Source organism: Corvus hawaiiensis, chromosome 12, assembly GCF_020740725.1.
Source record: "Corvus hawaiiensis isolate bCorHaw1 chromosome 12, bCorHaw1.pri.cur, whole genome shotgun sequence".
Classification (NCBI taxonomy): domain Eukaryota; kingdom Metazoa; phylum Chordata; class Aves; order Passeriformes; family Corvidae; genus Corvus; species Corvus hawaiiensis.
This window is the reverse complement of record NC_063224.1, coordinates 13,142,501-13,170,300: the sequence shown is the minus strand read 5'-3', so window position 1 is coordinate 13,170,300 and position 27,800 is coordinate 13,142,501. Positions and strand designations below refer to the sequence as shown.

The 27,800-nt window shown below is 43.5% G+C and overlaps 1 protein-coding gene across 4 annotated transcripts in view; it reads right to left on the bottom strand.

The window, feature by feature from the left end:
* ZNF423 (zinc finger protein 423) overlaps window positions 1–27,800 on the bottom strand; it is a 230,245-nt gene that overhangs the window by 108,756 nt on the left and 93,689 nt on the right. The window contains exon 1 of one of the 4 annotated variants that reach the window (XM_048316788.1): window positions 24,355–24,422. The exons of the other annotated variants lie outside the window; for them this stretch is intronic. The gene's annotated coding sequence lies outside the window, so the exon portion shown is untranslated. Of the gene's footprint in view, window positions 1–24,354; window positions 24,423–27,800 lie in introns of those variants that run through there. 4 annotated transcript variants of the gene reach the window in all.

Genomic DNA, 27,800 nt, shown 5'->3' with positions numbered 1-27,800 from the left:
AAGTGAATTTATAATGGGGAAAGGTGCAGGGCACAATTATTTGTTTAAATGGGATTAGAATTAGGGTTGGAGTGTACACTGAATCATCTCAATTTATCCCTGAAGAGAAGGAGGGACAGCAAATGTCTTGGCACTTGCAAACAAATATCGGTTTCCCCACCGACTCGCTAACAGCACTCCTTCCATTTGAGAGCAGTCTCACACAGACATTGGCACTGGTATCAGAGAACTAAATGAAATAAAGGGAAAAGCTATAGTCAATAGCTTTCTCTCTAACTTTACTCACATGATGAGGACTGGTTTTACTCACAGAAAAGTATCTAGGAATGTTAATATACTAAACAACTCAGTAAAAGGAATGAGGAGGCAGTGGGGAGAACGAGATTGAATTTACCCAACAAAAGTTAATCTTGACACTACAGGTACAGCAAGGCTTTTTACAAAAAAGCTATGGGCTTTCTACAGAAGAGTTCCCTAAATTAACCATGGGGGGAAGCTGAAGGTGGATGTTTAGGGTGGGGGCACATTTTCTGCACAGGGAAAATGGTCAAAAAGTCAAAACAGAAAAAGCAAAAGGCTATATTAAAAATAACCAACAAAAATCTCTCTGGGAAATCAGGCATCAGAGGTTTGAAAGACACACTTGCACCTTCAAAACCAGATGTGTTCAAAAAACCATCCCCAGTTAACTAATGGCTGAAAACACCACACACACCCACCATGGAAATGAAAAACTATTGTTTTCATAAACAACACAAGGAGTTTTAAAGCTCAGACCAGATTCATTTGCAAAAAGCCTACTGTCCTAAATATACCTAAATAATGAAAACCCCTTGCCACCTCCCTGGAATCAATTTGATTTTGCCCTTCCCAGACTCACAGCCAAAGCTCCCTGCCCAGACAGAAGCACAGATTAGGAAACTCGGGTGTCCCCCACAGGAGAGTGAGAGAACAAGGCTCCCCAGATACAATTCACATACTATTTTCATGTTTTGTCAAGGCTTTTCTAATATTTATTTTGGTTGTGGTCAATTAAGGCAAAAAATTTCAGGACAGAAGGATTTTCTGACCACAAATAAACTGGGCTGCTGTCTGAAATAAGATCTTTAGCCCATCTCACCCTTTCCAAAACAAAAACAATTGGACAAATGAATGAAAACTCAGTAACTGCTTCCTCACAACTTCAGCCAGAATTAGTTGTGAGACTGAACCCCACTTCCTCCATCTCATAGCACATGAAAGTATGAGTACCAAGAGCTATGAGTACCAGCCTCAACTCCCCATCTGTCCCAAACTATCTGTCTGTACTTAGAGGCTGGGACCCTGGATTTCTGCGAGCTGATTTTAAAGACACATAAAACCTTTTTTTGTTTGGTTGGTTTTGGGTAACAATTTTCCCATTATTTAGGATTATCGTACCTTGCATCTTTTGATTTTCTATGAATATAACTCTATAACATAAGTTCAGGATCTCCTGGCTACCTGACATCAAGAAGGCTGCAACATCCTGTCTATAGCCTGAAGCCGCTGTACACAGGCTTAAGAGGGACTCCATTTTAATTCAGTTCTTTGGCTGGAATTGAGATACTGGATCTGATACAATTTTTTTCTTACTGTGTTGCTTTGTATCAAAACACCCATTTTCCAGTGGGTGGTGCCTAACAAAACAGAAGCAGAGGTGTGAGCACAAAGGAAACAGTCATTATAAATGCACAGAAACACACCGTGTCAACACGTACCAGCTGCCCAATATGTACAAAAGCTTTAAAAAGGACAACTGAGTCATTATTTTAGAGTTTGACTATATTTTCCATTTTAAAACATTTTACTACCTATCTAGTGTAGTTAGAGAAGGTTCCATTGCAAACACTGGAAATCAGACACCTCCTAACCATCCTACACAAATTTGTCAGAATTTTTGTACCAAGTGTTATCAGGTAACATTATTTACCATGTACAGTAATTATGAAAAACTCTGAGATTGTGTAATTATGTATTTTAATTACCTGATCTGATTAGGTTTTTTAATCACTTCATAAAAAGAAAGGAAATTCACTGAGGTTGTCAGAAAGTTAATAAAAATAAGGTAATTCACTGCAAAGGCTCACCATGGTGCCTTTCTAACTACTTCCTTGCTACACCCCACTGTGCCTAGGTATTGGAGGTCAACTATAAGTATTAATTTCCTTACTTTTATTAACTTTAGTGACAACATTTGTGCTCTTTGGGCATGGGTTTTTTAATTTCATTAGGAAACACTTTTCATTTAGCTGGATGATATTTTAAGACACACAGACTCCTCAAAACCAAGAAGCTGGGTGACCTGAAACCCATCAAGAGACTCAGCCTTTTCCTGCTCTGGCCTTGGACCCCTTGGAGGGATGCTTGGGAAAGCCACTGTGTGGTAGCCACTGTCACACGGAGCTATGTGAGCCTCACCACCAGCCTGCAAAACCCACCCAGTTTAGCAGTGTCAAACAATACATCAGCAAAGCTGGCTGGTCACATCAGGGCCGGTACACAGAGGACTCAGCAGCAGTGAGACACGACTGCTGCAGGAGCCAGGAGGCCAAGCCAGCCAGGACAGCCAGCTGCCTGTCCTGGGCAGCAGGAATCACCCAGGAATCCAGCTATGAAACACAAGCAACCCCTCAGAACCATCCTGCTGGCTGCTCACAGCGCAAAGTGGTGCATGAGGAGAGAGAGGGCTGAGAGGGGTGCAAGAGGTAAGTCGCCTTCTCCCACTCCTGAAGCAGGACAGAGCACGTCTGGTTCACCTCTGGAGAACATTTTTTCTAACTTTTGGATGCAGTTCTGCTCTAAGGAAACATTTTTTTTATATCCAAACTGGGAGTCTATAATGTAATACTTGGCTATTGGATTCAGCAGCTCTGTTTTACTCATTTTTGGTTTGTCCTCTCCTCCCGCCTGCCCTTCTTTATTTTTCTCCTTACTCTTTTTACCTTTCCACCCTCTCTACTGTGATTCTCTGGGGAGAACAAATCACTTTGGGAGGTTTAATGGACTGACAAGAGCAGAAATTTAATCAGGGTGTGCAAGCATGGGCCAGGCACATCAGAAGCAAGCGCAGTGCAATCCATTTGGGCTGCCCCACCTGTGACCCTGGCTGGGCCAGGCACCCCCTCTCCACAGGGGCCATACAGGGAGAGGCCCTTCATGCTCACATGGGACCTTGGTCGTGCCTGCTTCAGGGGGAGAGGCCTGCCAGATGCTGACAAGCCAAAAGCAGTTATTTCAGGAGACTTTTTTTTAATATAGAAACAGCTGACACAAAATGCATCTCACTGGGGAGGGAAACCATGCTCCCAGAAGTAAAAGACCACTAAAAAGCCTCTTCATTTCCAAGAGAAATCTAAAACAGTTTTGGGCCAGATATCACTTAGGTTTTTCATTTCCATTTTAGGAGACTTGCAGACTGTCCTTCTAGTCCTGCCCCATCCATGGAGATTAAGGGGGGAATGTGGGTGGATTAAGAGATGGTGCAAAGCATTTCAGAAAGTAAGAACAACCTCAAAGAAAATCTATCCCAGACAAAACAGCCACTGGTGGGGAAGCTGCCTGAGCCTCCCTGCAGCCCCCTTTGCTGTGAAAGGTCTCCCTACACCACATGCACAGCCCTGGGCTGACATGGAGCGCTGACATGTGCTCAGCTGCTGCTTAGAAAAGACACTGAAAAGGGGAGGGCACAAAATTATTTAAACAAGCTTTTATACAGAAAATGGAAAATGTTGTGTGCAACAACACGATTCCTTTTCCTTTGTACACCATTTGCTGTTACAGATTATATTTGCAAAATATAGCTTTCAATATAACATAGCCAAAAGCAACCTAACAGCATAATTTTCTTCCTGGGTACTTTACTTTTGAATTCCTCTACAAACAATGAAAGAGAGTTTTGGAAAAAATAAAAAAACAAAGAAGCCCCTTCTTCCCACATGCATGTAAACTCAGATAAACTTACAAGAGACCATCTTTTGAACAACTAAAGTAATTCACTTGTGGTGCCTGTGCAGGCTACTGCCAGTAAATCCTAATGGCACACAGTGAGTGATACCTGACACTCTGCACACTCACTACCACAAAGAATTTGCTCACTTGAAAAGCATGTGTAGCATTTTTCTATCACCATTGCCTGCATTTTCACTTTTGCACTTTTAGACACCTTGTCCACTCGACAAAACTACAGCATATCTGTGACATTTATTTAAAGCTTGCTGTTCTGTGCAACTGGGTGGTATTGCATGGACCAGGAAACCAGGGCTTTAAAGTACATTTCCTGGCTGATAGTGCAGATAAGGAGAGTTACAAAAGACAAATATTAAGGACAAATATCAGTCATATCCAAAAACCAGAAGTATTTTCTAGCATGATCACAACCAACCAATACCCTGAGATATCCAAAGGGAAGAATCTCTATTCTTGCACTCATCCTTGTCATTTTAAACTGCACAGTGCTCTTTAATAATAATCACAAAGTGATCCAAATACATTCCAGGACCCTATTCTATGACAAGTTATATTCTAAAAAAAATCAGTCTTTTCAAAAATTACCATGTATTACTGGCTTTTTTCCTTCCCCTCCATTTACATTTTTCATCTTGTTTCTCTCTGCCATTTCTCCATCTCATCCCAAAGCCAGATTATTACACTGCAAATATGGGGCAGGTCCAGATACCCAAGGGGAGATCCAAGATCTTCCCTCCTGAGGAAACTTCATAGTGAACTCAATGACTATCTGTGATGTTTGCTGGTACTAGGGAATAATATTTCCCTTGGGCACTTTCTGGATAGAGTCTACCACCTGGGTTAAGTCATTATTACAATCAAGCAGAAAAAAAAAGGGAGGGAGAGTAGAGATGAAAAAACACTACAGCAAGCATCATTGCAGCTCATCAAAAGTGCATTAGAGAACACCTGATAATATACTCTGAACATTAATGATCCTTACAATATACCATATTAATGCAGATGTTATCTGAATTCTCAGAAACAAATTTTTCCATTCACACACTTCCTTAAAATTGGTGTTAGAAAAAAACATCTCGAGAATCTATTAGTTGCCAGCATTTTTTTCTGTCTCCAGAAACAAACAAAATACCACTTCTGTACCTGTATGTGCTGTGGATCACAAAGCTCAAATGAGTACCCTGACTTTGGGATGTTTGTTGGCGTTCACAGGCAATGAGTTACAGTTAAAATGGACAATGGTCAGCTGATATTAATAAAAAGGTTGTGATTGTGTTGCCTTAAATTGGATTATTATCGCTACTAAGATCAATTTAACTGGCCACCTTAAACTCTCCAATATTGGGCAGCAATTTCCTTTGTAATTTTTCCACCTTCAAGTTAGGAGGGAGACACATGAATGCCACAGAATTGTTAGTGCACCTCTGTCTTGCTCTAACCTGGCACTTAGCACCTTAGAGGTGATAAGTGCCAGGTTAGAGCAAGAACAGCTTAGTTGCCTGAAGAGCCTAATACTTCAACCAATAACTTAAATGGAGGTCAAAAAATTAATTCTAGGCACTGCTTAAGTCCTATATTCCTCCTTTACAGAGACTGCAAATCATGTCAAGTTCTGCATAAATAGGTTTTGCGGGGGTATTAGAGGGTGAATTACTGTCATCTAGGTGCTAGTGCTTAGTAAAGCAAGGATGATCAAACCCATTTTGCCAAAATCCAATGTGAACTGCTGCTCTCAAAGAAAGGTCACCCAACCAAGAACACTTCATAACTAAAGTGCTTAAACAGAACAAAAAAATCCACAACACACACGCATTTTTACAAAGGAGGGGTTTGAAAATACAACAGTCACACCCAAAGACCATTCCCTTATTGTTATTTGAAAGCTGAATAGAAATCTTTTTTCCTAAACAAGGAGCTGGTAAGGTTTGCAGCATCTCAGAATTACTTCTAGAAATAAGGGAAGCTGGAATTATTTTTAGTGCAGCTGAGAGGCCAGGCATATTTCAGGCAATCTCCCAGAGCCTGCTTCTATACCATGAGGGACATAAACCCACAAACTATGGAAGAACCCAAATCAGTATTGTTTTCTCAAGTGACATCCATTATCCCTCATCTGAGAAAATTAACACGTGTACGCAGAAGCTCAATAAAGTAAGCTCAGAGCTAAAAGTCTAAGATTAACCCTTTATGCATCACAATAAATGTCATCTTTTAAGTCAGCAAAATACTAATATATTCTAATTTATATTCAGTGCTTCTGCCATTTAAAGCAAGCAGGGGCATTAAAATACAGTTAGGCCAAGCACAGTTTCAAATGTTACAGTACACAGGGTAATCAAGAATTTCCAAATTCCAAAGAGCTACAGTGATATAAAAATGGAGATACAGAAGGGCAATTAGACCAACACATGCTGGTTTGGGTAGCATTAGGAAGAGTGTCACAAAATGAATAAAACCCAGCTTTTGTGCAAAGTCTCTTATTTTCTGACATCTGAGTTAAGCACTGTATCTAGTAGTAAAATGCTATGAATGTTAAATGTAGGCAACCTTTGTGCTCTGCCAGTTTATTTCTAGATCAAATGATAATATTTGAAGATTCCTATTCCAAGCCAGCACTCAGTACTTTTCTTCATCTTCCTGATCTGCCCAAAAGATTATATTCTATGAGTCAGATATATCTTTGTCTTCTTTTTACTCAGATTAATAAATTAGGCAGCCCATAAATCTGAATGGTACTTATTCTGAAGAGTGAAACACAAAGAATGATGGATAAGGCTGAATTTCCCACCTAAGTACATAGAAACCTCCAGGCAGGTATTAATTCTATACTGAGTTTTTCTACAACATACACTTACTCTTGCACCACAACACACTAACACACATCACCAGGCATCCAGAACAAAAGCAAGGAAGGCTTTTCTTGACCCACCAGGTGCACTGTGCTTGTTTCCAAATAGTGCTCTGGGATGGCTAAATGAGTAAAGCAGTGAAGAGCAAGCCACAGTTTGTGACATTAATATTTGAACAGTCAAACAACTTTTGCAATCCCTGTGTTATTCCTCCCAGCAATACAGAAACAGATCTTGCATCTGGTGGCACATCCTTCTCGGGGACATTTTGCTACCCAGCAAGAGTGCAGGAAACGATGTCTGCAGAACAGTGAATTCTGAAGCAAGGATAATAAAAATAATCTGATCGTTACCCCTGTGCTTTAAAAATTGGACCCCCTGGCAAGTAGCCAAAATAAAACATCAAAGAGGGCCTCCACAAGCCAGGCTCAGGATCAACATTCATGTGAGAGCCCATCACCTACTTACCCTGACAGCAGGCAAGAAAAGTTGGAGACATCTGCTTGGAGGCCAGGGGTCAGGCTGGCCGGGCCGTGCTACGCAGCACAGGGTGGAAATGTGAGCGTGCACTGGATGTGCGTGACCAGGCTGTGCTGTGGGGGCTGCAGGGGTCAGGGGCTGCCCTGTGCTGGATACAGCTGGCTCCACAACAGACCCACCACTGACTGACCATCACTGGACTGGCCATAAGCCCCCATTGCCCAGCACTCCTGGGGCATGAAGTAAACTTAAGTTTGTTTTCCCCAAATCTAGTCTGTTCTGCCCATGACAGTAATTGCTGAGTCATCTCCCTGTCTTTACCTCAACTCAGCTTTTTCATCTTACTTTCCCTTCCTGTTCTGTTGAGGCTGGGGAGTGAGAGAGCAGCTGGATGGGCATCTGGCAGCCAGCCAGCATTAGCCCACTGCAGGGTAGCTGACTGCGAAAGCCTCCCTAAACTAAGGAAGACTAAACAATACCTAAATCCATGCCTATAGGGCCTGAATTTATTGCTTGTGTTAGAGTATGTATTCCATTAAAAACACTTCTACTGATAATGTGGAATGCAAGAACTTGCAAACCATATACTACTGACCTCCTAAACTTGATGCTGCCTGCATGCAAATTAGATATGGAGATTATTTTGACTGTGTTGGGGTTATCACTGGTGCTTGAGGTGGGCCAGCTTTTTCATGCAAGAAGGAAGCAGCAAGTTGGCTTAGGAAGAAAAACAGTACATCAGCAAGTGTTCCAGTCGAACACTTCCCAGACTCGTTCAAAGACAGGTTTATGTGTGTCCTGAAGCACAGGGGGGGCCAAAAAGTAAGAAAGCTTCTAAGTTGCTGCAGGTTTTAGAAATCAAAAATCCATTGATCAAAGAGAAACCTCCATAATTTTTTCCTATAAAATGACTTTGATTTCTTGAAAGAATCAATAAGAGTTGATTACTGAAAATGGCAACATGAACATGAACACCCTTTAGGCATCTCACAAGTACCTCTGCAAATCACACAGCAGTGCTAGGCACATGCCACTGCTGCTAATCACATCCTCTCCCATACAACCAGATGAGCTTCCTGAAGTTGCAGTGGATGAAGAAACTACCAAGGCTGTGCCAGGAGGCACAAGAGCAGAACACATATTCAAGACATTAGATGTCAGTGTCAGCAGTCCCTTCACACACACACACACACACACGAGGCTTCGTGATGTCCCTTTCTAAGATATCAGTGTGTACTCTTGTACTAATCTCAGCCTAAAACCCTGTTGCAAGGTCTCCATGAGGCTGCTCAAGTTGATTAAAGACTGTCTATGGTCTCTCACACATCTCTGTTTTTGCTCCACAATAGGAGCTTCTGTGCTTCCTTTTTCACAAAGGGATAAAGCAGCCGCCACAAAATAAGGGACCAGTTCCACTTTTCAAGCTAAAGCATGTTACTGGATGGTGTGTCAAGCCTTCTTAGTGTGACCAATGAACATACAAGTGAGTTGGGCTCGCTCTTTGCCCACAGAGGGAAAAGATGGATGTTTATACATGAAGCATTTGCCAGACACTTGGCAAAACAGCCTTCAAAATGGTACTTGCAACTGTTTTTCCAGGTTCCAGCAAGAGAGGGGAGGGGACAGGATCATTGACTACATCATCTAACCAGGGCAACTTCTGTAAGAAGCTGGTCTTGTTTTAATTAAAGGCACACTTGCTTTTTAACTCTGAACCTAAGACACTTAGTTTGCAGAGACTCACATTCATTCTCCTACAAGGATGTGACAGAGACCTGTGGATGTCTGGCATGATCAAAACAAAACGTGACAATAATATGTCAAGTCACAAATATTATGGCCTCTTCCCAATGTGCAGGAGATCCTGCATTCCACCCATCCATATGGTTTAGCTGGGGAGCACTTTTACCAACATATGGCCCCTTGAAAGTGAAGGTTTTCTTTTGAGTTTTTAATCACAACTGCTTGTTATTCTTAATTACTTGTTACTTCCACTAGAGCATGAAGCTTAACCTGACTTCTGCTGGGAGAATACAAGTCATGAAGATGGTTTCCTTTTTGATAATAGGGAAAACTTTGTTAGTAGGGAGGGGGAACCAAAGCTACCTTACAATTCACACAAGCAGAATTAGCTCTTGGTAGCAACACAAATCATAGTGTCTCTTCTTGATATTGGTATCTATCTTTGTCAAATCCTTTATGGCTAAACATCATGTAAATAAACTACAGAGAAGGGGTAGGACAGCACAGTGCAGCTATCTGATAAAGAAAATCTAAGAAACTATCTTCCTCTTTCTTAAAACAGGGTTTTGGAAAAGGTATATTATATATACCTTTTATTATAGTCTATATATATATATATACAGGAGCTCAATGGCCTACGATCAGGATATTTTACTTCATTTGTGACTACAAACCAAACATTTTCAAACATAATAATTTCAGCAGATACATGAAAAAAGGCCAGTTTAAACGTTCTTAACAGTTGTTCTGTTAAGTCAGATATTTTGTTTATTATAATGCTTCATCTACAAGTTAACGGAGGCCATAACCCCAGAGGAAGCCATCCACTTCACGTTAGCTGTATCCTCCCCATCTCCTCCACAGATTTTTTGCTATGAAACAGCAACATCAGGAGACAGCTCTGCACTTCCTCACAGTTGCACCCCACTAACACAAGGATTAACTGCCATACTGAGGGAGCCATATGGAGTCATATGCTCTTCTTTCCCATCCCCTTTTCCTATTAAAGCTGAGACATTTAATGGGCAGCTCCCCTTAAGACACACATCTACAAACATCTGGCAACTCAAGAGCCAGCAGCTCTTGCTATGTTCTTTAACTTGTCAGGTTTAACCGCTGATTCAGCTTGGATCCAGTCTGTCAGTGATTTCCAGTCATAAGAGCTACAGCACTGGCCCAATAACATTTTCATCTTTGCAGACAAGCTGTGTGCAGTTGTAAACAGAGCAGAACTCAGCTCAAGAGTACTTCTAGGCACTAGAAAGCACGAGTCAAAAGAGGCAGCTCCATACTCTCCGTTCATTACAACATACCCTGTCACTCCACTGGGAATATTTATTGTGATGGGTCATAATCCACTTAACATCTCTGACAAAGTCTATCAGTCTTTAACAACTTTGATTCCAGAAGTTCAGTGGCAACAGGGAAGAAAATTCATAGAGAGAAAGCGACTTCCACAGGAATTCTCCTTTATGAACCTGCACACCCTGTGTTAGCAGACAGGATCATCGCTTATTTGTACCTATCATCTTTGATGATAATTGCAACCCACTTGACACTTCTGTTGAAAGGCAGTATTACCAACAAGAAATCTGATAAATATTCAACAAAATCTAAATTAAATAATTCTATTCATCTTGAGGTCACCATCTCTAAAACTGTTCCAAAATATTTGCGTCTTAAAGAGATAGGGAGGGGGATGAGGGAACTCTGCTTCTTAGACCAAAATGACTGAATCACTGCAGTAATGAACACAGTTTTTTATTTTTCAAGTTCAGTGAAAGAATGCCATCTATGCAAAATTTTGATCCCACATTACAAAATAATTACATGATAATTACATGAGCATTAAGATGTCTACCCCCCGAGTAAAGCCACTGCACCCAACTGCTAACTAAGGCAGGCCTGGAATGTTTCAGCTTATTAAGGAGAAATCCAGCATTGAGCAAAACCTCCAGCTGAAGCAGATTTTCACTCTTTTACTCCTCTGATTTCTAATTAATAATTAAAACATGTTCCTTTCTTTGGAAACCCAATTAGACTTGCGCATCAGCCTGAAAACAAACTTTTTTTAGTAGCTAAGCTACTTCTCATGGTTTAATGGGGTGGCAGGAGTGTTTTCTACATAGCTCCACTGACACAATTCATTTATTTCTTTCCGTTCTACAATGGATATTGTAATCCATCCCCAACAATATAAACATTACATTTGCACTGCTAATTAGGATGTTGGCAGTATGAATCAGTGACCCTCTGATTCTTCCAGTCAGGGCCGCCCCTGCTGCCTGCACTGCTTAGGATTCACAATTAGGCAATTATATTTTCAGTGTCTTTTTTTCCTCTCTAATGCTACCTCTTTCCTCACATTCAATATGACCATATGAACCAAATGAAGAGTTGTGTTGTTTATTTTGAGGTGGGGAGTGGGGAAGGGAGGGAGGGAGGGAGGGAAACAAAGTGTCACATTCAATCCTTTGCCCTTTCAACCTCTGCTAACTCGACATCAGAGAATGATAGAGGGTCTGTAAGACTGCAAATTATCTCCATAAATGTTTTAAAGAAGTGATTATGCAGAATGGGTAAGAGATATATTCTGACTGGGAATGAAGCAAAAGGAAAGAGAGACAAAATAAATAAATCCTGATCCCCGGGTGCAGTGGGCTGGTACTGAACCTCTGTGCAGGGCTGCGGTCACCGAGCTGTCCCCAGCCACAAGATGATGACAAATTGGAGAGAATTCAGAAGAAGGCAACAGAAGTGATTAATGGGCAGGATGGACTGATTTATGAAGAAAGGTTAAAAGGTCTGATTATATGTATCTTTGTTAAAGAACAGCTAAAGAAGGTGCAGGAACTGCTTCCAAGGGGTTCACATACGGTAAGCTCCATCACTGCATTCCACCAAGCATTTGGGGAGGGCAGGAGGAGAGCAGAAAGCGCAATTTTATGCTAGACACTGGGAAAACATCTGCAATAAATGTTAGAAAAGAGCTGTTTCCAACAGGAAGGACTAGAAACCTCACCATTTGAGAACTGTAATGGACAAAGCACTAAGAAAATACACTGCAGGGGATAATGTCTGTTTTAATGTTGATGCTTGTTTAACTCACTGACTAATGTACACTGTGGAGACATAGCATCTTTATTAAAGCACAGACTATATCTCTGAGTCCTCTGCTGTGAAAAGTTCTCCATTAAAATCACTTATTACTAGGGGCACTGGAAACATTTTGGGCCAAGTAAGTGCCACTCCATATAAGCTCCCAATCCACAGCTGAAGAATCCAGAGGATCCAAGAGTACCAGTGAGGGCAAATTAAATCTTTCAGTTCTCAGATATTAACCCAGCATTTTCTATGTTCTGTAATCCAAACAAACAAAACCTACCATCCCCCAACCTAGACCACTTTGCAGAATAAAACTGTCCTCTATTTTCTTCTTTAAATATAGAATCGTTTTATGTCCTAGAAAATCAAGTGTTTAAGAGCAAATTAACCTTGGCATTTGTGTGACTGAAGAACAAAAATAAATCCAGATTACTAAACTGTTAGAAGTAATGAACCCAATACTCTTACTTATACCCAAGTAAATTAGAAATACTGCCATCAAATTAAGCCAATGGAAATATATTGAAATAGAAACTGGTATAAATTAGCAGAAGACCAAGCCAAACATAACCAGTGACACATTTCCAGGCCATGTGCAGAGCTCAAACCAGGAAAAATAATTTACAGTCAGCTCATGGAGACAGGAAGCAATGATGGCAGGCACAGAGGCTCCATGGCTGCTGTAGCACGAGCAAGCAAAGCTGGAAAATCCACGCGCTGCTGGCCCTCCCCACAAATCACAACAGAAACCAGTCCAGACTGTAGCACTATTGGCAAATCATTGTTTGAAGAGTAATTCCACCTCCAATTTCGCACTGCCGCTATTCACAAATATAGCTATACATATTGCCTGTAGAGACGTGAAACATTTCAACCTCTACAGCGGCCTGTCCATCATCTTTCCCATGCACAAGGCTACACACAGCCTCAAGCCAGCACAGCTGGACCTCCAGGTGCCAGATTAGGAGAAACCGAAAAGGTCTTTTTCCAAGAAAAATACAACACTCCTTCCCCCACTCCCTGCTCACGTGCATGGGTGAGAACTAAACAGGCTTGAGGGGCTTTATTTATTCCCTGCTACAAAACCATTAAGCTCTACTGTACAGATCCGACTCTGCCAAATTCTGTCAATTCATGCTTTGGATGTAAATTATAAAAGGAGACTAGGGGAAAAAATACAGTAGAAAACAGATGCTCTGGATTACAGTGTTGGGGTTTTTTTTCCAAAACTACCATTTCCTTTATAGTTTCATTTATTTATTTAGTAAGCAGAGGAACATGACACGTTCACTGCCACAAAAGGGAAGACAATGGCTTTCCCAACCTTTGACATTTAAATCCATTTCCTTCCTTGGTGATGAGACAAAACCTCCTCCCTCTGACAAACTAGACTCCCCTGCTAGACAAGGAGCAGTACACAGCAGTCAATAACATCAGCAGCACTCTCTGGAGGCTCCATGTTCTGCTAACATCCTCAACTGCATCAGAAAGGTAAGAAAATCCATAGCTTTGTGCCTCAGTTTCCCCATCAATGAAATCAGAAATGTAACAATGAACTGCTTTGCAAAGTTTGTTTAAAATGTTCCTGTGAAATGAACCAGTCTCAACAAGTGAGTATCTCAAATCGAGCTTTCAATTGATACCACTAATGCTCAACTGAACTTTGAGTTCAGCTTCTCAATTGACACCACTAAAAACATTTACACAAAAGCTTCACACATCCATGAAACTGAGCCCTCTTGTGCAGTTTACAGCACATTGAATCACTATACATCAGCACAAGTTTCATGGCTCTTAGGACAGTCTGTGGAAAGCACCGAGAGCAGAAAACCCTGATAAAAATCTGAAACTAAAACAACCTCAGCCCTACTGCAACTACCAACTCACAAAATCTACATATTACAGCATGGTTGATTTGTCTTAAAATGGCCAAAGTTTGTACTTCAGAAGAGAAGATGAAAAGTATTGAGAGTCTCTTATGAAACTTTTGAATGTCATTTGAATTTGAGATTTGTTATTTTCAGCTTTAACTAGTCGCTGGATCTGTCATTAGTACACCGCAGCAGAAACTCAGTGATGCATTAACACTTTTTGTTACAAAATTCAAAACAGTTTCTCTTTTATCAAGGCTGCAGCCATGCTGCCTTGTTCACCCAGCTTGACAGAACAGGCCAGTCTGGTCAGAAAAATCTTAGCCCCAGAAAGAGTTAAAAAATCTTTAAATTTGTCTTTGGTTCTTATTTTATGTGCTTGTTTCCAGAGCATTTCCAAATTCTATTAGTTTAACAGAGTAGTGTATCTAAATCTTTTTAGCCACATGTATCACTGACCAGCATGATTTTATTACAACGGATATGTTATTAAAGCTTAACCTTGCACACAGCCACTAAACAAAAACAATTCAAGAAAGCAAATCAAATGTTCCAACTTAACTAAAATCTCCTCCCTTTATGCAACAAATAAAGTCTGGCTGGCTTGCAGGGAAACTTCCATGCATCAGTATACCCACAGCTCACTCAAATCAGGCACGTTTCTTAAGTCTAAATTTAGCTGCTTGCATTTCTTCAGAACTTTAACTCCTGAATATTGTGTTGAACCTACTGAGACTGTTGAAGTGCCAGATCTTAAGGCTGCAGTCATATTGAGATTCCTTTATGGCAAACGTAAGAAGCAAAGTTGCTGTAACACACAGGCAAGCAGTTGGGAACAAACACACCAGCAAAAGGATCAGGCATTCAGAAGCCGAGATTCATCTTCCAGTCATGCTGGCAATGCTGAATCTCACCTATGTGCTAGTGAGGAGTACGTTAAGCTACTTAACCAGTGGAAGAGAAAATGATTGTACATACATACAGGAAGGTTGATTTCATGGAGACACCTCTTAGGTTTTCAAATCCCTCCTTCACTGGAAGCTGAATCAATCAACGAGTGCTCATTTTTGGACAGGATGAGACCATGCCTTCACGCGGAAAACAGGAGCTCCTAAAATTCTGCTGTGCCCAATGAAATGCCTCAGCAGAGGGGACACCTGTGTCCTCTCTGTGCTGGAATACACTGCTGACTTACAGCAGGTAGACAGCTTTCACCCATGGATAACCAATCCTCATCGCCCTGGAAAGGCAAGCGTGGTGCAGGCGCTGCTGGTTTTCACCACTTCTTGTGACAGAAGACGAAGCAACTTCTGTTTTGTAAGAGCAAGTTTAAAATTTATATTATAACACTGAATCCACCAAAGCTGCCAAGAGACATTGAACTCATGGGATCTATGAAAGTTTTTCACACCTGTGTTTTTCTCCTGTGCCTAATATTATGGGAGGCATTTTGGAAGATTTTACAATGCAAGTTTCAATGAGACACTTACAGTCTCCCTCAGGCAAATTGTCACAGCTGCAGAGGTCTGCTACCCAGCTGCCAATCAAGGCAGGCAGGGAGTATGTGCAGTGAAATCACAAAAAAGACAGGCTTCATTAGACTGCTGAAACCTAACTAGAGGCTATCTGGGAGTGCTTGAGCCCTTAAAACAGGGTTGCTTTAGAAAGAGGGATTTTTTTGCCTTTCCAAGTGAAGAAAGGGCCCTAGTACTCATTGAGGAATGTATTGGTGCCAACTTTCCCCTTTGCAATTTCAGTGTTTGTTTTCTCTGCCTAAAAAAAGAAATTACATCGCCCTATAAGCTTCTATTATTAGATTAGCTGATATAGCTGGAAAAAGTGGACAAGATTACAGGTTCCACCTCCCTTTGCCAGGTCTCAGAAGTGTGTCTGCTTTTTCCAACTCTAGAAGCTGCTCCAGTGAAATATTATTCCTTTCTACAACCTTTCCTTCCCTTATTTCCTTAAAGCACCCCAGCTACAAAACCACTGGTACTAAAAATGAACTGTACTGGAAGAACTGGAAGAGAATTTTTCCTCCTTCATGCCTAACAGAAATATTCTGAGGGAACCAAACACATTTAATGGGGAAAAAAAAAGAGCTCTACAGACAAGGACAAACACACAGAAGTTCAGCCCAAATAATGTGCAATTGGGAAATTTAAAAGCACATGGAAACAAGTGGCATATTGTAAGGCATTTAACAAAGTTAATTATAGGTGTTCACTACATCTGCTCTTGGCCCCTGTACAGCAGAGTATTTAAGCATGTGATCAGGTTTAAGCAAGTACAGGCTGAAAAGCCTACGTGTCCCATCAGGTGCTCAAGTTGGGCATCTGCTGAACTACTCTGCTGATCCAGGACTATAACATATAATAAGAGTTGCCCTGAAAGTTATCTAATAAACAGCTGTTATTTTAAAAACTACACAAACATAATACACATTTTATGTTCCTAAAAGAGTGGGTGTCATGAAGGTATAAATCCACATCTAAAATTGTTTCAGATGCAAAAGTACTCATGCGTGTATATTTTGTGAATAAAAAAAAAAAAGCAGACACTAAACTAAAACTTAATCAGACTTATCAAGCTGCCTCTGTCCATTACCACACTTAATCTTTGCTATCTTCACTGCTTCTTTGTTATTTCTTATTGACAATTTGTTATATTTTGCTTCCAATTAATTCTATCAGGAAAATGTTAAGATTTTTTTTAAATTTGTGCCCATTTGGGTCCTCTTCTGAACAGAAAAACCAGTGACATGATGTTCAGACATTAATGTTTAAGTGGCTTAGCAGCGGACCTCTAGTTTTCCAATTTTTCAGATAGTCACAAGTCCTAAAATAAAAGGCACCGGGGAGACCTGAGCTCCCCCCTAATGGCGCGGGTGCCTCGAGACCTGAAGTTTCAAAATTCTGGGCTCCCTATTTACAATTACAGTCGCATTTCCCGAGCGGATTGTGCTGTGACGGCTGAACCCTGCAAATGTCACCGGGCCGGCTCGGGCAGGGCGCAGCAGCAGCCGCAGAGCCATTGTTGCTGGGGCCCGGAGGGAGGAGGTGCCGCCGAGGCAGATGGGGACCGCGGTAATGCGGCGTTCCCCGGGGACACCCCGGGCAGGGGCTCCGCCAGCACCACCTGCCTCCCTGGGGCTGCGGCGGGGCGCCCGGGGGCTCCCCACACTGCAGGAGCACGGCGGCCACTGTGCTGTGCTCCACGCGTGTGCCACCACCCAAAGCACGGCGCAGAGGGCCCCGTGTGCCACCACCCAAAGCACGGCACGGACAGGGCCCCGTGTGCCACCACCCAAAGCACGGCGCAGAGGGCCCCGTGTGCCACCACCCAAAGCACGGCCCAGAGGGCCCCGTGTGCCACCACCCAAAGCACGGCGCAGAGGGCCCCGTGTGCCACCACCCAAAGCACGGCACAGAGGGCCCCGTGTGCCACCACCCAAAGCACGGCGCAGAGGGCCCCGTGTGCCACCACCCAAAGCACGGCACAGAGGGCCCCGTGTGCCACCACCCAAAGCACGGCGCAGAGGGCCCCGTGTGCCACCACCCAAAGCACGGCACGGACAGGGCCCCGTGTGCCACCACCCAAAGCACGGCGCAGAGGGCCCCGTGTGCCACCACCCAAAGCACGGCACAGAGGGTCCTGTGTGCCACCACCCAAAGCACGGCACAGAGGGCCCCGTGTGCCACCACCCAAAGCACGGCACGGACAGGGCCCCGTGCGCCACCACCCAAAGCACGGCACAGAGGGCCCCGTGTGCCACCACCCAAAGCACGGCACAGAGGGCCCCGTGTGCCACCACCCAAAGCACGGCACGGACAGGGCCCCGTGTGCCACCACCCAAAGCACGGCACGGACAGGGCCCCGTGTGCCACCACCCAAAGCACGGCGCAGAGGGCCCCGTGTGCCACCACCCAAAGCACGGCGCAGAGGGCCCCGTGTGCCACCACCCAAAGCACGGCACAGAGGGCCCCGTGTGCCACCACCCAAAGCACGGCACAGAGGGTCCTGTGTGCCACCACCCAAAGCACGGCACGGACAGGGCCCCGTGTGCCACCACCCAAAGCACGGCACAGAGGGCCCCGTGTGCCACCACCCAAAGCACGGCACAGGAGTGCCACATGCCACCCCACGCAGCCTGGCAGGGGAGTGTCGCCCGGGTGGCTGGCAGAGAGGTTCCTGCAGGTGCCAGCTCTGATGGTCTGGCACCAGGTGCTCCAGCTCCAGTGCCGCCCACCCTGGCTGGAGTGCAGCTACTTGGTTTGTGCATCCCGTAACGAAGAGGCATAACACAGAGATATATCGGGCTTCTGTGATTTCCAGACAACACTAAGAACCTCCAGCCCTTCTCTTGTGCTAATGTTACTAATAACCTCCATATTGTCATCTATCTTACCTGAGCTAACGGTTTATAAACTGCCACCTGCAGCTTGTCCCTTATAGTTTATTAACATACGCTAATAAACAGTGTGCTTCACTCCCACTGTGCTGCCAAGTGAAGCCAGTCAGAATAACTGCATTAGCTTTACTGTTCTTTTTCAGCACATTTTTCCCACATGGGAACAATTAGGACAAACTCCCTCCAGATTATATTTTGAGATCCATCATATTTGCAGGAAAATAATAATAATAATAATAAGTTTTCACAAATGCATCTGTAGGCATCTTCTACAGAAGATTAACCTGACTGACGTTACCAAAAGTGATAGGCTCTTAACCTCCTCAGCAGTTCCCCTGCATGGAAAGGGTTAATGCTCCCCAGGCTCTCTGACTTACACCTATTATGCTCAAGTTTAAAAATAAGATGTGAAAGATGCATTATATAAGGCCAGTACTGCTATCCTGCCCATCTCCTATTTTGGAATTAAAGATCATCATTGCTCACATCAAAGGGGCTGGGTGAGAATAAAAGAAAAGACAGGAACAATGAAAATAGCTACCCGACATGAACCAGATCAAAGGACCAGGCACAGAAAATGAGGAGCTAGGGGGTCCTTTAATTACTGTCCACATCCTCCAAGTCATGTGGTGAGAAAGAAGGGAAAAAAGTTTTGAAGGCCACTGGGTTTTGTCTTGCTGTGGCTCCTGTTTCCACAGTCTGTGCCAGTTCCCTACAAACTGCTCTGCTTTTTATTTTTTGGGGTTTTTTTCTTTTTTATTAAAGTCAAATAGGACTCCTGGACTCCAAAACTCCTCCCTTACACCAGGAGGAGGAGAGGGAAGGAGGGGTGAGAAGGGCAGTAGTAGAAATACTCTGTAGCAATTGCCTGAAACAATTTCAGGAGGACTGCTCCAGGCAGCGCCCCAGGAGCTGCTTTGGGAAGGAGAGCTCTGGCTACCTGAGGCTAGTCTTTATTTGCAGGCCTCCCGGGTTGAGAAAACTTCAAATTCACATAGGGCACTGCTCCATGGGGCAGCAGATCAAACCTGGCTACTAGCTGTTTGAGCTCAGCAGCAGAAAAAAGGATTGCTCTGGGACTGAGCATAAGTAGAAGCATGATTAAACTTCAAACATACACCCACCCACCCACCCCCCCCTCCTTTTTTTTTATACACAGCAGACAGTTATGGCTAATATTTCAATATGGACTTTAAAAATACACTGCAAATAACTTACTCCAGCCTGCTGGCTGCAAGCCTAAAAATAATAAAAATTTAAACTAGCTGTATTATTGCAATGAAGTCAAATGTTCAGATTTACCTTTCCTGGATCATTAAGGGAATGTCAAGTTATTTAAAAGGATCTCTTTTTATTTAACTCAGCCCTCAAGACTAAAATTTGGATATTTGACCATTGACTGTAGTGACACATCATACCATTTACTTCCTTCTATTTATGCTACAAATGTGGTGCATTTCTCTCTAATTACTCCTGACTTATGTTTCACAGAATAGCCAGGATTGGAAGAGACCTCTGGAGATTGTCTAGTCCAACCCCTGAATGTTTATTTTCAAAAAGACAGTATAAAAGTATGTGTCATAAGGAAGTAATAGAACAGGGATGTAAAAATTGATGTGGAAGAACCTGACCAAACTTTCTAGGAAATAACAGTGCTTTGTTACTACTAAAAATATTCTGGAAAAGAAAAGCTTCGGGATGTTTCCAAGAAATTGTATTTGCTAATATAGATGCTAGCAGTGGACACAGACAGCAGTCACTGAAGAGGAAAATGCATTCCTGTCTCAGGTCAGTTTGCTTGGGTTTATGCTGTATGCCAAACTAGAGCATGAAAAGCATTCAAACAGAATTTTATGGACTTTGAAGAAGGAAGCTCATGTCACCAAGACAACATCTAGAAAAGGGGAACACAGGATACAAAGGCATCCTTCTTCCCATCCCATTTACAGCTTGGAAACTCCTTAGACAAGCAGTAAGGATGATCTTCTAAGAGGCAATTTAGCCTCCAAACTCCAATGAGTGCCAAGTTACTTCATCTTCTTTCTGATGAAAGTTGCCTCCATTGCTTCCTGCTCTTGGACACTAACATGCAGCAAACAGCCATTCTCAGGAGGACAGCTGAGGACTAAATTAAGCAAATATAGACTACAAAGCTGCTTTCCAAAGTGGGCATCATGCCTAGGCTCTACATCTAAGCAGTATGCTAGGTACGTGTACCAAGTTCCAGTTAGCTGTCTTGCAAACATCCACGTTGGGAACCTTGCCCAAACGAGCCTTCAAAGCTACTGTGGCTCTGGTGGGATCAGCATGGGAGCAGTGGGACTGGGACATTTGCCTCCTTGTTACAGGTATCACATTACCCATTTAGATAGCCTTTTGATTGAGAGAGCTTCTCTTTTGGGCTTAGCCCCAAATGCTGAGAACAGATGAGATGGTTTAAGAAATTCTCCAGGTAAAACATGAAAAGGATGCTTAAGATCCAGCTTCTGACGAATAGCTGCACTCAGGGAGCTGCAAGGGCTAGGGAAATAAACATGGTCAATTAAATGAACTGATTGAAAAGAAATCAGAGATCCCTCCAGGGAAAATCTGAGATGCGGTCATACAGCCCAGCAACCTTTTTTGGAAGGTGGTAAATGGGGCAAAAGCTGGGAAGAACTGGAATGCCTTACTCATTTGGCAAAAGGTGGTTGCCATAAGGAAGGAAATAATCTTTAAAGGAAATAAAATACAAAGAAAAATCCATGATGGGTTCAAAAGGAGGCTCAACCAGCTCACTCAAAGCCTCTTGAAACCTTAGCACTGAGTAGAGAATTCTAATGGGAAAATACAGTAAAGGCTCTTCAGCAAATGTTCTGTCCTTTCCATAGACTGTCCCACAAAATGCCCTGGTAGACGCTGAGAAATCTTTCAAAACATTCCAAGATAAATTAACAAGAAGGAATTAATTGGAGTGCAGACTAATATGGATGGTGCAGAATAAGACTCTCTTTTTTTATCTCATTAGAAAAATACCTACATGCTCATTCATGGGAGGGAATAATTTTCTAATAGTTCAGCTATTTTTGATGCAGTTGTTCAGACAGTCTCAGGAGACAGTGGGACCACCAAACAGGATGTCCAGAATGTAAAGATCTGCATGGAGAGCTACCTCCACTTTGTGTTTTGCCTTTGCATCTTTGAGAGTGGAATACTGGGGCTGCCCAAGCCTTGGTGTGCTTTGTCTGGGCCCTAAGCTCAAGCTCAGACATAACTGGAGCAGGCTGAGCACACATTCTCTCCTAGATAAGTAGTCTGGAAAGGCCATAAATGTGAGTGCAGGCTATTGAGACAATGCCAGCATATCTAAAAATCAGAGTAATGAGCTCAAGCTCCTGTCACCAGGAGCATGTGTGCCTTTTCCAGTCTCACTTTCTGGAAACCCATGGGCATTCCTGCAAAGGGAGTGACATCCTAAAGTGGTCCCTGACTCTCACCCAAAAGAAGGGCATCTTGCAGAGCTAATTGAGTTATTTACCCAGGAACTCAGGCAACATTTGCTGTTGGGATTGTGGAAGTCAATCACTTGGTTAATTCTCATCCAACTTTACTAGAACAGAGCACTGCTCATCAAGCCTTTTCAACCTGCACCAGAAACAAAACTCAAACTTCACATTTTCTTTTTCCTCAGAAGGTTCAATCACAGAGTATTTTAGCCTGGAAAGGACATATGGAGATCACCTCCATATAAACTGTTTCTCAAAGTCTTTTTTTTTTTTTTTTTTTTTGCTACCAGAAGAAAGTCACCAGTCATTTTCTTTTTTCTTTTTTTTTTAGGATACTTTACCAAAAAAATTACTCTAAATAGGCTAGCTACTGGAAGCCCATCTCTCACTGGGTAGAGAAGACACTACCTGACCATGCTTCCTAGAAGCAGGACATTTGCTTTCCATGTCCATTTCTATGACAATGTCTCAGGGAAATCATGAGACAGCCATCAATGTTGGAAAAGAAAGCAGAACTGCCCGGCCAAAAGTAAAACCAAGTAGATTCATTTCTTCCTTCTACTAAGTTTTGGGCTTTTTTAAGAGTGGAAGATATTATTCCCTGCTGAAGTTGTTCCTTTCATCTTACACTTCCCACATCTTCTTCTGAGTCGACAATCTTAGCCTGTGTGTTTCACTTCTCAGTTGCTGCTTCCAGATCCGCTCTACCTTTTACCGGTCTATTCCCCTTCTTCTCTCCCCGCGCTCTTTTGACATTTCTCATCTTCCTCTTGCCAGTTCCCCCCCGACTCACATCCTCTGTCCCCATTTCCAGTCCTACTACTCTAACCTTTCTCTGGAATACAATCCATTCACTTCCCTGATTTCATGACCTTGCTCACCCTCTTCCCATCCCTTCTACATTTCTGTCATCTCCGTGGTCAGAGCACACAAGTCTATCCTTTCCTGAAGTCATTCACTCTCCTTGCCAACTGCTTTGTCTACCAGCTCTGTGAACCCAAGACCAGGGACAATGCGGGGCTATAAAAGCAATATAAAAGAGAGCATCAATGCTTGGCAATGGAGAGACTGCTCCACACATAATGAAGATCCAGGAAAAAACAAAACAAACAAATAAACCAAAAAACAAAGAACAAAAATTGTCAAAATTACAAGACCTAGGTGAATATAATGCGCATTTAAAGATTAAGGGGAAAAAGTTAAAGATTATGTGCTTCAGAAAGGCACTATTGCTCAGCTAACACTCCTTAAACCTGGCACTAACAGAGCTGAAAGAAAAATTTCACAAGTCTCCTGCACACTTGCCTACAACTAAAAGACAAAGCAGAACTCTGATGCTTCTTAATGGCTATTCACACTGCTCAAGTGCTTATGTTCACATGGCTATCTCAACATAAAGTAACTGATGCCTTACTGAACTTGCCTACTTGTCCTGTATGAGATACATACTCATACTGATCATTTTTGTGCAACAAGTTTTCTCAAAACCTTTAAGTTTTTCAATTCTAAAACATTTTTAAAGATTCATGTGAGATTCCTAATACAACTATAAACCTGATGAAATCTGCAGCCAATCTGATCATTTCCCTTTGAGTTTAACTCGGAAATATTCCTACATGCTTCCACAGAATCAACTTAAAATAACCTGGTGAATTTCCTCCTCATTCTCCGGGGCAGGTGTAATGTTCTGGCTGTGACTTGAGTGAAGCTCTGTGAATTACAGGGCAAGAACAACCCCATTGTCAGAGCAGTCACCTGAAAACCATCCTAATACCTTAGTGACACTTTGGTAATAGGTGTAACCCACACCCAGGAGCAGAAAAAGACCTGGGCTGCAAGGCCATACAGGCCAGTACAAATGTAGGGGAAAGGAAATGCTCCAGGAAAACCAGGAGTTGTTTCACTCACCAATGTCCCAAGTTCTTAACAAAGGGATAGAAATAATTTTGGGGATGTTTCCCTCTCCATTCCTCCTTTTCTGCTCCCCTCCATGCTGATACTTCCTCTTGCTGCCAGCTCCCAAGCAGCTGCTGCCCTGTATCTACTCTCCTACCTTCCCTGCTTTGGGAATTCACCCAGCTTTTCCTCTAGTGTGTCCTTTATCTCCCACTGTACATTTAAAAGCTAGGATGTAGCAAAACAAGCATACAAGTCTGTTTCCCAGCAAACTACTGAGAAGGTGTCTTTAAGGTATCTTAACTCACCCCACTATTTGCGGGCAGTCCCATAGCTTGCTTCCCTCTGTCCTCAGAGGGACTGGCCCTGCTGTGTCCCCCACACGGTGCCAGCCGCCTGCTTCCCGTCACTGCCACCACTGACCCCTGCCTTGCCTTCCCCTTCACCACCCCCCTGCCCACCCACTGCAGCCCCTGGCCCCTCTGCACCCCACAGACATGGGTGTGGTTCAGGAGAACAGGTCCCACCTCAGCTCAGGGAGCGCAGCGTGTCTGTCCTGCTGCGGCAGCTCTGCTGTGCCTGCGTCTCACACGCCCAGCACCCGCACTGGAGGTGACACAACACAGGAAAACCTACAGCCACCAATGCGCCTCGACCTGGAACAGCACAGCCAGCCGTGCTCTTTGTTTCGGTTTTAAGTTAAAACCTGCCCCCTTTTAATTTCAGGAATTGCTTCACTAGAGGCCAGCTCCTCCAGCTGCCTGTGGCTGCCAACTGCCAGTGCCCTACAGACTGGCCCACACCCCAAAACTCAGCACTGCATCTTAGCAGAGGGGTCATTTTTTAAATCTTTCCAGCAGAAGCTGGTTTTGTCCTTTCCTCATGCCCCTCCCAGCCAGGGCTGGTGGCTCAGCCCAGGGAGTGCTTGATGCCAGCAGAGCCCTGGCAGCAGCCCTGCTGGCAGCAACGTGCCTTAGCATAGATGAGCACAGAGGTGGGCAGGTGCTGAGTGGGTGCACCTTATCTCCATGAATTTCACTTACTTTTATCTATCCAAATGACCTCATAGTGCTTTTGCTTTGGCAAAGACTTTGTTTTCCACATTGCTGTCAGCACTTCTGAGACCAACAGACTGAGTACACGGGCCAGGCTGGGAGGAGGATGAAAGGGGTGCTACCAAGCACTGCTCTAGTCTAAAAACATCTGACTGCCCAGGAGTAGTTCACCAGCTGTATTTAAGGTAGAGAAGGACAGTGTCACCTGTCGGTCATACCAGAGTGGCTAAAAGACCACATTACAGTTGTGGGTTTAATTACACTGGAACCTGAAAAGTCAAAGACAGAAGGTCAGCAGCAGTAACCCAGTAGGCTCTCAAGACTGTAAGACAAAAGAAAAAACCACTTTTTTCCACACAGGGAGTCTCTAATCTGAGCCATGTCCTGACCAAAGTTGATCAGCAACGGTTGTGTTGGCATTAGGCCGAAGATTTTACATGGTGCCTTCAAGAAAGTCATCTTTCTTCACAGCTGACTTGTTCCTTTCATAACCAATGGTCATGACAAGGCAGATTACCAGCTCTTTCAGCAGAGGACACCTATTAGTCTGTTTGATAGAATATCAGGATACCCTGCTCCTGCCCAAACAGACAGCAAATGCTCCACCCTTTCACTAGTTGGGAAGAAATCCTATGAATTTGGCCCACACATAAAGAAATCTCCTGTTGCCATTCTGAGGAAAACATACAGAGCTCTAGTGAAAATCTCAACTTCTTCATTATTAGATAAACCATAGTGTCTTACCTCAATAAGGACCATTCATTTTCCTATCACTTTCATACATATACTTGTTCCAGGATGGGATCCAACAAAATCACTGCAAAAATGGGTTGGTTAATTTTTATTTCCCAGGTTAGGTTTGGGGTTTTTTTCCTATCCAACGTTTGATCTCTCTTGCACTACAATACTGCTTGCCTGCCCACCCTACACAGTGCCTATATGGAAAGAAGAATACACTGTTAGAGCTTGCAAGGTTCATTTAAGATATACAATACGCTATTACAGTCTGTTAATTCTTAGAGAATGATTTTTAAAACGAGCAAAGAAATGTTGTCCACTAAAGAAAGAAAACTCTAATGTGTGAAAAAATGTCAGTTTAGGTCTGTGGTGTCATGGTCCATAGAGGAGGGCTTTTCCACCCTCAATACTAATTATGTGCTGGGCAAGTTACAGCACTATACATTAAGCACCACGTCTGATCAAGCAGAAGACTTTTTTAGATGGTTTACTAATTATTAAGTATCCTGCACTCTACATGGTCTGCTGACATAAGATTTTACTGCTTGTAGATGCAATTGCCAAAGACTAAAAGGTTTTATTTACTCAAAGCACATAAACTATACTACTAGTCCTGAATGCTATACAGGGAATCCCCTTAAAAGTGAAGAAAAATTTCTGGCCAACAAGTTGCTGGTGAAAAAGATCCAAACTGGCTAAACTAAACCTGGAAAGTAACTGATACAAAAATACAAATGGCATGTGTCTCTGTTTTCCTCTGCAAACATCTTGAGCTGTGGGGCGTGAGGCTGTGGTGGGGAGCAGGAGAGGAAGAAGGGCTGCAGAAATGCCCAATGTGTGGACACTGCACAACTCAGTCCCCTGACAATCCCCTTCTCTGCTGTCACTATCTGCTGGCTTTGTGGGCAAAATTGACTGCTCGTCCCTGCTAGCCAGCAAGCACACAGCCTGGCAACCTGAAAAAGCCATTGATTTTCCTTGTCCTTAAGAGCACGCTCCACTGAGCTTGGAACCGTGTGCTCGTGACTTTAAGGGGGGTGCATTCTATTTAATTGTGCCTTTTCTTGGCCTGAATTTCCCCCAAAAAAGCTGAAGAGGGCATGTGCTTATTATCTTTTAGTGCAGCATGTGCTCGGTGCAACCTGAGCTCTTCGGATACTTCGGTCTGAAAATTAGAAAAAAAAAAATTAATTGCGAGGAAAAACAAGGCTGCTCTGCGACTTTGATTCAATCAATTACCATTATCTTCCAGCACAGCCCTCCCCGCCGCCCCCGGACCAGTTGTGTTTAACTTTCTTTGCCAGTCGCCGCGGCCCCGCAGCGCGCTGGCGGAGCGGCGCTGCCGGCTGGCTCCCGCGCGGGGCTCTTATCAGCCGCTCCCAGTCAGCGCCGGCCCCGCACAGCTGGCAGGGACCCCCTCCGTCCCCCGCGTTATCTGCCGCCGCAGCCCTCGGCCGGGCGGGGAGGGGCCCGCGGCCGCCCCCGGCCCCGCCGCCGCCCCCCGGCCCGGCCGGGCTCTGCCGCCGGCCGCCCCGCTCCCGCCGAGCCTCCTCCGGCGAGCCCGAACCGTCTGAAGAGAGGCAGGAACAAAACCGCAAATTTAGATTAATAAAGCATTTGTTGATTCTACAGAAACTTAGCAGGCCCCTAAGAAATCCACCAGAGACCTGTGCAGCTCCAGTAATTTTCTGTTATATTATCTTTCTTGTAAAATACTTCCCCAGACAGAGCCCCCAAAGGGGCTCAAATATCACTGTGACTAACCGAAATCAATGTGCACTCACCTATTGACATTTTTACATAGTTTTTGGATTTAGTATCCGGCCCAAAACACAATCAAATCTTCTGCCAAGGAAATAACAGGCACTTAGCTAGTCAGCTATTAGTGTTACAAAGGAAAAAATGTGGGCACCCAAGGGAGATGGGAGAGACGGCATTGACGTCAGGGGTAATTGGGTGTCTGAGAGAAATTGCCAACGGCTGGCCAAAACCCCCAGAGGCCTACACAAAGCCGAGCTGCAACTCTAATAAAGGAAAGTAAATTCTAGAAAGGGGCTTTGCTGCAAAGAAGCCTAGCAGGAACCAAAAATATCTCCCACATACACAAACACATACACACAAATAAAAAATACAAAATACGTTTAGGAGTTCTCTTTCGCACATCTGGTTTAGGCTAAAGT